This window comes from Symphalangus syndactylus, chromosome 7, assembly GCF_028878055.3.
Source record: "Symphalangus syndactylus isolate Jambi chromosome 7, NHGRI_mSymSyn1-v2.1_pri, whole genome shotgun sequence".
NCBI lineage: Eukaryota > Metazoa > Chordata > Mammalia > Primates > Hylobatidae > Symphalangus > Symphalangus syndactylus.
Genome location: NC_072429.2, coordinates 91,157,204 through 91,168,513, shown reverse-complemented (window position 1 = coordinate 91,168,513; position 11,310 = coordinate 91,157,204).

The following is an 11,310-nucleotide window of genomic DNA, read 5'->3' as shown; positions in this document are numbered from 1 at the left end:
AAGAGATGCTTAATTTCTCATCAAGAATTGACTGATTTTTAATTAATGGACTATCTGAATAAGAAAATATGTTTTATATAGTGTTTGTTTTTTGAATTAAGTAATTAGTAGAACAAATTTAAAGTCATTTCAAACATAAACATAATGTAGAAAAGTAATTTGTTCAAATGTAAATAAAATATGGAATTAATACATTCAAAATATGAGAGCATTGTTATCTAATATAAGGAGTGTGGAAGCTAGAAAACATAAAGCCAAGTAAGTGTTTCAGATAAAATACAGTGCCCAGTTAAAGTTGAATTTCAGTTAAACAAAAAACAGTTTTAGTACAAGTATGTCCCAAATATTGCATAGGACATACTTATCCTATAAAAGTATTCATTGCTTATCTGATACTAAAATTTAACTTGATATCTTGCATTTTTATTTGTACAATCTTGCAATCCTACTAAGCTTCAGTATATTTTCACTTGTGAAATGGCTTAATAATTTCTAGCTACCTCTTCAGCTTGTTAAGATACTCAAATGGGATACAACAATTGTATATAATGAGAGTTTTTGACTTAAATGTATTCAGCTATATGCCTATTCCCTCATAAAAGGATAAGGAAAATCAGAGGCAGAGAGAAAGACAAACCGAGATGGAGAGGGCAATGTGCAGGGGCGTGGGCCATTCCACACAGCCCTCTGGGACCTGAGCACATGCCCGTGGGTGAGAGTGACATGGAAGGCTGTTTCTGGTTGTGCTTCTGTCTCCCTGTGGCTGCTTCTCAGAATGTGAGCACCTGATGGTGCAGGAGTGTGATTCTAGTGTTTAAAGATACTTATTTTTCATGCAACATGGTCCCTAAACGCAAGCCAACTGCTTTAGCTGGAGCTTAACCAAAGAAACAGTGATCTGTTCCAATAGCAGAAGAAAAAAGAAGTCTTTGGATTTACTGAGAAATGGTATGTTGATATTGCATGTGGCACTTCCTAAGGAATTTTTAAGAGTAATTTTAACTGTAGGCAATCTTCATCTTACATATTGGTTTGAGAGCCCAATCTCCATATAAGATGAAATTTCACAATAATTGATGTAGAAAGTGTTTTGTACACTATAAGGTAGTAAACTGATGGAAGGTATCATTATTTTTATATTTTTCTTTTACTTATTATTGGTTTTATCATTTTTATTATCACAATCATTACTCCAGATGAAGTGACATTTACATTTTTGAGAGTTTGCCAGATAACTTTGAATAAATGAAAGGCAATATGAAGGCACAGACAGATTCAATGATAACTAAAGTTTGGCTACTTATGACTAATATCTTACAGGAATAAAGGAATGAATGCATATGGTATAGTACCTTAGGGGAACAAACAACTTAGAAGCAATGAGATAACTATAAACACTGAGCATAATAATTAAACATTGACATTACTTCTTTATAATGAAGTTACGGGACATGAGGTTTGTTGAAATGATTAGAGGAAAAGTATAACCCATAAAAAGAAATTTCCTGGAACTTCTGTCTGGTATATTGTAGGACAATCTTTCATGGGTTGTGGTAGGAACCAAGTAGTTTCAGTGATTTAAAAATAGACTAATAAACACTTAAGACTATGCTACAGGGAATTGCTCTGCTATAGCAGGAAGAAAGATCAACCAATCTAAATGACCTAGCTTCGGCTAATTGTTCTAAAAGTTTTCACTACATGTCTACCAGTATATATGTCCTGAATTATTCATTCACTTTAGAATAATGCTGGGCAGGATGGCAAGAACTGAAGTAAAGTTAGTTGGGATGATGATGATGATGATGATGGTGATGACTGTGATGATGACGTTACACTGATAGCTTATTACAGTTACTGAGATTGTGTATATTATTAGTTACTTGACCTAAACCTCTTTGACTGAAGGGAACATTTACCTCTTTATTCTTCCCAGTATCTGGGTGAGTGCTTTTGTCCTCACTCCTTTGGGATAGCATTAAATTTATTCCTATTTTATAGCTGGAGAAATAGACACTAAGAGGTTAAGTCACCCATCAGGGTCTCATAGCTGGGACGTGATGTACGCAATATAGCCCCAGATATGGAGTGATCCAATCCTCAGGCTATGTGCCTTTTCCAAGGTCGTGTGAAGAATGGGCTGCAGGTTCTTGGGCAGAGGACAATTGATGCACATGAGGGAAGGTTCAGTAAGATTTCCTAAGAAGATGAACTGAGACTGTAAACATGAGACGCCTTGTAGAGAGATAATTTTACAGTCAGAGTGGGAAGATTAATCAAGGCAGAAGAAATATTGTAGGCAAAGAGGATAGGTAGCTTGGGAGGGGTGAGTGAGCTCCCGGAGCTAGAAGCCCTGAGAATGTTGTGCTGGCAGAGGAGAGGGTTGGGCACAAGTTTCTGTGACTCTTTGGCCATGTGTGGGGCATGGGGGTTGGGGAGAGGTTGGCTGTACCAGATGAGGCTAAAGAGCTAATAAGGGCCCAGTGGGTGAGTGTAGGAAGAACTGCTGGGATGGTAGGTGGGGTGGAAAAGGCTACAAGAGGAACCGTAGAAGGGCAGAGTGGAGACCCTTTCCTCTTCTCCTGCCTCTTCAGTTTGCGGCAAGTTGAGTTGAATCTGCTGAAAGGTCTTTTCGGGTGGACATATTTGCCAGGTAGTTGGAATGCAGTTTTGGCACCCAGAGAAACATCGTGGCTGTGGAAGCAGATTTTTCAAGTTACCCAAGGACAGAAACCTCAGGAGAACATAAAGCTGTATTGGGGGAGACAAGTGTGAAAGAGAAAGAGTAGAGAGTAGGACACAGGATGAGGCCGACACTTGATGTGTGGGCAGAGAATGGACAGAGAGTGAGCAGTCAGAAAACAGCAAGAGGCTAGAAAGTCTGAGAAAGCCCTATGTATTTACATAGGTAAACATGACTGGTTAGCAAATGATAATTTTGCTTTTTAAATCACACAATGTTCCCTTCTCATCCTTCTACCTAAAGACGTACACACACACACACACACACGCACATGCGCAGCCTACCTTTACTAAAGGCATTCTGTTCTATATTCTACTTAGGAAATAAATACTTCCAAGAACTGTATAGGAAGACTCTTAGGAGCAGAGAACCAAAAAGGATTTCAAGAGCCCATTTGGTCCATCTCCTTGCCAGTAGGGGCATTTCCTAAATCATCCAAAGAAAAAAATTGTCAATTCTATTTTTGAAGTATCTCCACAGATGGCGATTCCATAAGCTTCCCTGCTAATTTGCTCCAGTGTTTAATCAGTCTGAGACACAAAGTTCTTCTTTATATCTAACTCAGTGCTGTCTTGCTATAACTTGGAATCTATTTCCTCCTCAGAGGTGGAAATGCAAGGCAATCTAAAACCCCAGAAAGCCCCCAATCGAATGTTGTCAATCTTAATTGCTGGAAAAATGTATGCGGTATTTTTTTTAACCCTTGTCAATAGCATGCAATTTGGTCCTAATGAGAAGAAAAGGCATCTACTCCTAAATCTGCTACAGACACTAATTAAATAAATGCTCAAATGCCCTTTTGCTTGAACATGGATAATATAAGATGAAACCTCTTTAGAATTACTAAACCACTGTTTTCCCAGAAAAAAAAAAAAAAACCCATCTAAGGATTTTAATGATTCTTTTGGGGGAACTCTAAATATTTTATCTATGATATATATGATAAAGTGAAAAATCTTCAAATGTGTATAGATTGTTTATGAGTATTATAAACATTATTCTTAAATTACTATCCTTCTTAAATAATGTCATTGGATGAATTGCTTATTCTTCAAGCCAGAAATCTACAATAGAGTCATTTTGAATGTTTGTGAATGATACCAGTCAGAGAAGAAAGAGATCTACGGAAATAGCTGAAAAAGAGCTACAAGATGAAAACTTTACATTTTAATATTATTTTTAACATTGGGTTGGGCCAATGATGTGGGCCCTCCACTGTGTAATACTTAATTAACCACAGTGATATGGCTAAAAAAAGACACATCCTTATTGAGAATATAGATGCGAAAAGTTACAAAGCAGAGTTTTAAAAGCCTTTCTTATTGTTCTAATGAACATTCTCAGCAACTTCTTGGGAGTAGCACTGTCCGAGGCCCCGAGGATCACCGATGCCAAAGGAGAGGTGGTCACACCAAAGTTAGAGACATGATCATCAAGGAAAAATGACATGACGTTCTTTCATAGATGGAAACAATCCAAAATAAACAAATAAGAAGCAAAGCATTAGCTCCAAGATATTTAGAGTCCTACTCCCAATATTTTAAAAGTGCTATGAAGAACACTGCATCAATGAATACAGAGAAGTATTATTCAGTTCTCACACATACACACAGACATACACACACACACACACTCCAAAAAAGAAGCTGTCCTCTTAGTTCATGAAGGATGAATATGCTGTGCTATCTTTCTCTTACTTACAAGTCTAACATCTAGAAAACATGCTCTTGCATCTACTGGGAATTTTCTTCCCACTCTCAGATTTTTTTCACTTGCCCAACACTTTAATTTTGAAGATTCACTTTGGATGGCATCTACTCAGAGGAGGCCATTCTTGACCTTCTTAATAGGCTGAGATGCCCCTGTTCTCCATTCTCCAGCTACTTCTGATACTTAACCAATCCTGAGATGAACTACATTATATTTTAATTATTCTACCCCTTGTCCATTTCTCCTACCCAGTGTCAATCATAGAGGAGAACATCTTATCCATGTCTGTATATCCAGTGGCTAGCATGTTGCATTTATAACATATGTCAAATATGTGAAAATCAAACGCATATATGGCCACCAATGTCTTCCCTGCTACTCTATTTGTTGATGCCTTTCTTAGCTGAGCCTACCTGACCTTTCAACTAGGTCAGTGTTATGGATTGAATTGAGTACCCTCTAAAATTCATAGGTTGGAGCCTGAAGTCCCAACACTTCAGAACGTGACTGTATTTAAAAAGAGGACCTTTAAAGATGTGATTAAGGTAAAGTGAAGCTATCTGGGTGAGTCCTAATCCAATCTGACGAGTCTCTTTCTAAGAAGAGGCAAAGTGATACGCAAGCACTGAGACATGATCAGGGTGAAGACAACAGGGAAAAGGCGGCCGAGGAGAGAGGCCTCAGAAGCAACAAACCTGCAGACACCTTATCTTAAACTTCCTGCCCCCACAACTCTGAGAAAATAAGTTTCTGTTGGATAAGTCACCAAGATTCTTACAGTTTGCTTTGGCAGCCCAGCAAACTAGGGCTCTTCTTATACAATCTATAGTACCTCACTGCTACTTTTGTTTTGCTAATCACATTTGTAATATCTCATTTAAAACTTACTTCCCCACTTAGGGGCCCATGAGAAAAACCAAAACCAGTTTAGGTCTTTTGAAAAGAGAATTTAATTCAAGGATTTGGCCACATGGATCATGAAGGCTGAGAAGTTAAACAGAGATTGTAGGCAACACAGAACAAAAGCCACTGCTATCCCAAGGGCTGGAGGCACAAGAGGCTAGAAAGGAGGAGGCGCAGTCAGGGTTACAGCCAGGCTAGCAGGAGCTAGAGTTTAGAGGAAAGGCAGCCAGCACCTGAGACAGAGAAAGGAAGAGGCAAGGTCACTCCTTTCTTGTGTTTCCCCAGACTTTGGTTAGTGCCTGCTGCTCTTGAAGAACTGATCAAGCGCCATTTGGCAGGGGGATCTAGGAAATGTACTCTGTAAAGATTACCTTCCTCTTCTCTTCCACCTTCAAAGGAGCAGGAGAATGGTAAGAAATGCATGTGAGAACAAACAGTTAAATGATGGGCACGGTAAGGTAAGTAACATGATGGCTGGAATCATATCTTTCTGGTTCCTGCTTTAACTCCAACTGATAAACACTGTATGATACATATTTGGTATTTAACAAAGAGTTGTTGAATTAATTTAGGTGAATGAACTTCCTATTTCTCATTTGCCAAGTTCTCTGACATAATTAATATATCGTGTATCTATAACCCCTCACCAGAGAATCATATTCAAGAGACAGAGATTTATTATCTGTTTTCTTAACTGACTTAGAGCTAGCACTTACAACATGTCTGGCCAGTAGTAGACACTCTATGTATTTGTTAGCCCAATGAATATAAGTTTTGTTTGATAAAAAAGCCCAACTTACCATCTTCTTTTTTTTCTCTTTTTTAAGAGAATAGTCTTGTTATGTTGCCCAGGTTGGAGTGCAGTGGCTATTCACAGGCTCCTAGTGCACGACAGCCTCAAATTCCTGGCCTCAAGGGATTCTCCCCGCTCAGTCTCCTCAGTGGCTGGGACTATGCGTGTGTGCTACTGTGATCAGCACTATCTTCATGATTAAGGTGTGAGGAATCAGGTCATAAACCAGATGCCTCCTGAGTTTAGAGGAAAAATGGAACTGGTTGCCATTCGGGTGAGTCACAGAGACTTCACTGCTTTGCCGCCATCTTAACAAAGCGAGATGACTGCCTGCAGCTGAGGAAAGTGGCAACATCAGAAGCACCAAACCTCATAAAGCTTCATGACAAATTTGCATAAGGGATGGAATGCATGGATATAGCTGCTAACATGAAAAGCCATATCTGAAGGCTGAGGTTCCAATTTGATATATAAGAGTTTATCTTAATAGACCAGAAACTGGAAACTTTATAGCACTTATATGGAGTTATAAGGCATGCAGATCAGATAGGTGATACTCCAGCTGAAAAAACATATAACAATGTGATATAGGGCATATACATATAACATATACAAGCTGACCTATATTTAAACCTAAAACAACACATTAGAAGTTTCACAAAATATTGGGGAAAAATTTTATTAGGGAGATCAGAAGCCTAAAGAAGAGATATCAGATTGAAGTCACAGGAGGAGAAAGGCTTAGACGGAAGAAGGTTATTTAGCCGACAGAGAAACTTGAAATGAGAAATGGGGGAGTATCCCTGTGAATAGTTATTTAAAAGCATGAGAATTCAATGAGAAGCAGAATTAGATCCCTGCTATTTCACTTATTAGCTGTACGACCTTAGGCATGTTCTTTGCACCTCGGTTTTCTCATCCAGAAAATGAGGATAGTAATAATATCTACCTCATAGGGCGCTTATGAGGATCACACAAAAAAGATACAGGTAAGAGGCTTAGGACCGTGTCTGCACACAGTAAGCACTCAGGGATGTTAGGAATGTGTGCTATTATTATCTTCAATGAAGCTTGCAGAAAAAGAAAGAAATACATCCTGCAAGTGTTAGGTTGGGTGTCAGAATTTCCTCCAGGCCAGGTTTGCAGAAAAGATTTACATAAAGAATGTATGAGATATTCTTGTAAGGTAGAGTCATTCCAGTCTATTCAGACTTGAAGGCTAGAAGGTCGACTAATTCTCCACATTCTCCCTCAAATGACCTTTCAAGTTCTCCTTCAGCCTTTCCTTACATGAAATGTATAATTGCCCTTTCTGGCAGTTCATAGAAAAGTGCTATTTCCAACCCTTCTAGGCTGCTCTGGATGGAAAATGCCCTGGGTTCTCCGAGACTTAACACCCCGCCTTGTGAACACGAGCAAGATTATTCTCTCTGAGCAGCTCTTTTCACATGTGATAAGCTTGGCAAGTTGCCCTGGTAAGTGTCAAGCCCTGAATGTTTTTGTTTTTGCCCTGGTGGTCCTGAGGAGTTACTGGAATACTTCTGGGGATCTGTTTTTTATCAAACTCTTGGCCGACAGTGACATTGAGAAGAAGCAGGTAGAAACAGAGAGCAGGGCTCTGGACTGCATCGCGTTTAATTCTGATAGCAGACTCCCTGTCTGCCCTGGCCGCCTTAAAGCTTCCTTCAGTCTTTTTTTGGTCCCTTTACTTTGTGTTTCTCAGTATTACAGGGCAATCTTGTGTGTGTGTGTGTGTCTGTGTGTGTGTGTGTGTGTGTGTGTATTTTCTCCCTTTTGCTCCCCAGAGAGTCTTGTCAAAACTCCTTATCTGTTGATGGATGAAAGGAATTTCTCCTGTGCGGGCGGGACCTGGTTAATGCAGCTCTGGCCAGCACGGGTGGGTCACCGAGCTCAGGGAGCACCAAAAGGCAAAGCCCACTGAAAATATCACAATTGCTCTTGTGCCAGGAAGTGCCATCAGCAAGCATTTTCCTCCAGGCAGATGGGGCGATGAGAAGAGGAAAGGCTAATAGAAGCAATCTTGAGTTAATTTACTCCACTGGGGAGAGAGAGACAGAGTACCATTAATGTCTTTCACGTTTGCAGCATTTACTCAACTTTGAAACTTGAAAACATGTGCTTAGGAGTTTGACTGTATTTTAGAGCCAAATGAGAATCAGCACCACTTCTTTTCCTACAGGACTTTTTGGTTATTTAAACTGAGATTTCTTTTCTTAATTTCCTCCAAACTTCAATCATCTGAAACTTTTTCCAATTATGCAAAGCAAAGGAGACTAGGCTGCTATATCCATTACCACAAACATTCTATGATGCCTCAGTTATGTTCTTAGTGCCGATTGTATCTCACACAGTCACCTGCATGGTGTGATGACTCATTTAATATATAGTGAAAGATTCATTCAAGGAATCGGTGAATAGGTCCCCTTTCTGCCAGGAAGCTCTGGTGTATATGGCACCATTGGCCATACAAAGCCTAAAGACGAAACTGCTAAAGAAAGAAAGCAAGCTGTCCTGGTTTCACAATGTGACCTATGGGTTGGGAGGGGAGATGTCAGGGAAGCCACAGGTGGTCATTCAGTGATTCTGTTAAGATGCTCATTATGTCTGTTACATTCACATGATTAATTTATTAAGTACATGCAAATTAAGAATATGTAAGCAATTCACCCTTCTCACAGTCTAGGGGAAAGCCTTTAGGAGTGTAGTATGAGGACCATAGCACTTAAAATCAGGAGGTCTGGGTTTAAATCCCAACTTCACTTCTTTTTTCATGTGATCAGCTTCACCTTAACCACGCTGAACCTCCAAATACTCATCCGCAAAATGGATATAGGAATAACAGCTACCTGACTTGCATATAAAAACATTTTTTTTTTTTTTTTTTGAGACGGAGTCTTGCTCTATCGCCCAGGCTGGAGTGCAGTGGCGCAATCTCGGCTCACTGCAAGCTCCGCCTCCCGGGTTCACGCCATTCTCCTGCCTCAGCCTCTCCGAGTAGCTGGGACTACAGGTGCCCACCACCACGCCCAGCTAATTTTTTGTATTTTTAGTAGAGACGGGGTTTCACCATGGTCTCGATCTCCTGACCTCGTGATCCACCCGCCTCGGCCTCCCAAAGTGCTGGGATTACAAGCGTGAGCCACCGCGCCCAGCCACAAAAACATTTTAACTTCAAATTTGTTTCAATCCAGTCACTCATTTCCCAGAAGGACTTGTAGCACATATACCTCTAAACTAAAAAAAAAAAAAAAAAGTTATTTATTTGAAAAATTAAAAAAAATCTTTTCAATAAAACAAACTTCTAGAAGATAGAAAGCTTATCAATTTTATTTTCAGGAAATAGAAAGTCTGGCCAGGCACAGTGGCTCACACCTGTAATCCCAGCACTTTGGGGGGCCAAAGTGGGAGGATTACCTGAGGTCAGGAGTTTGAGACCAGCCTGGCCAGCATGGTGAAACCCCATCTCTACTAAAAATACAAAAATTAGCCAGGCATGGTGGTGGGTGCCTGTAATCCCAGCTACTTGGGAGGCTGAGGCAGGAGAGTTGCTTGAACTGGGGAGGCAGAGGTTGCAGTGAGCCGAACCTGTGCCATTGCACTTTATCCTGAACAACAAGAGCAAAACTCTGTCTCAAAAAAAAAAAAAAAAAAAGAAAAGAAAGAAAGAAAGAAAAGAAAAAGAAAAAGAAAATTCTTTGCAAGAGTCCTCCTTGTTCAGAAATAATTGCTTTTCTGAAATAGACTGTTTCCTGCCCCTTGATGTGCTGTCTACCAAACAGAATAAAGGGAGCATAATTGTATTTCTTGTACTACCTGAATGACATAATAGTCGTATCATGTGATCAGTAATCTAGTAAATGAGAGGCAGACTAACAAATATCTTAGCCAACTCACAATCCAAGAAACATAGAGCTAAAAATAAAGTTCATCTATTTCTGCTCATTGCATTCAGAAATTATACTTTGGGTGATTGGGTGATTTTTATTTGGGGATGACAAAAAGACTAAGGATTTGGGGCTCATGTTCCCTTCTCCATTCCTCACTTAAACTTGCCTCTGCATCTGTTGGTAGATCTTGCATTGTTTGTTCCTCTGTTTCATTGACCTCTAAACTCATAATCTGAGAAAATATATTTCTAAAGAAAAAAATAAGCTTTTCTTTTCTGATAGCAGAGTTCTAATTCTTTTTCTCCTTTCTGTTAATTCTCGCCCAGAAGTCCTGACACTGGCCTAGTTCCTTTTAGTTATAATCTTCTGGGGTGTCATGAAGACATTTCAACTTGTATCTTTGCCTGTGACTATCCTATTTCAGTTCACCTTTTGGCAGCTTCTTGTGCTTTTCCTGCTTTCTCTTCTCCCAATCAGGCCTCACATTGTGCTAAGACAAATACAGCTGTGATGCTAGAACTGGCTGCTGCTCCTTTTGCATGATGCAGTTTTATATCGAATGTGCCAATGGCCATGCAAACATAGATAGACTATACAGCAGTAAATAACCCCTAATCAATTGAGGTGTACCAAATATGACAAATCCTCTTATTGTCAGAGTCGCACTGTTTATGCTGAAGCAGACCTTAGAGATGTCTTCCAACTGCCTCATTTTATAGATGAGGAAACTGAACTCTAAAGAGAGGAAGAGTCTGGCAGAGGTTGTAGATAAGAGTTATTTATGACCTTTCAATGTAAATCTTGGACTTAGAACACTAATTTGAGATAACACAGATTTTTTTTTAAATAGAGAAATGAACAAGAGGCAAATAAGAAAATTTGGAACCCAAGTGGCTGGTATTGGGAAAGAAGTGGAAAATTGTTACGTGTGTAGTAAAAAGAAAGCACAGGAGAGTAGAGGCAAGACGTGTTCGAAAAGGAAATTCACCAGATAAAAAGTTAAGGATCTAACAATGAAAAATTAAAGTGCTTAATAAGGTAAACAGGTCCAAAACTGAAAGACCCAACTTGGGAAATTATGTAGACTGAACACTTTCAAAAGCCAATGATGAAAGATTATTTCTAGGGATAAGGAAAAGAAACCTCAAGAGAAAAGCTCAGGGTGTTAAGAATAGCTTAAAAGAATGATTTGGGTGAAAGCTTGAAAGTGATTGCTCTTTCCTTAAGTGAATTAGGGAAAATAGAGACGTAGT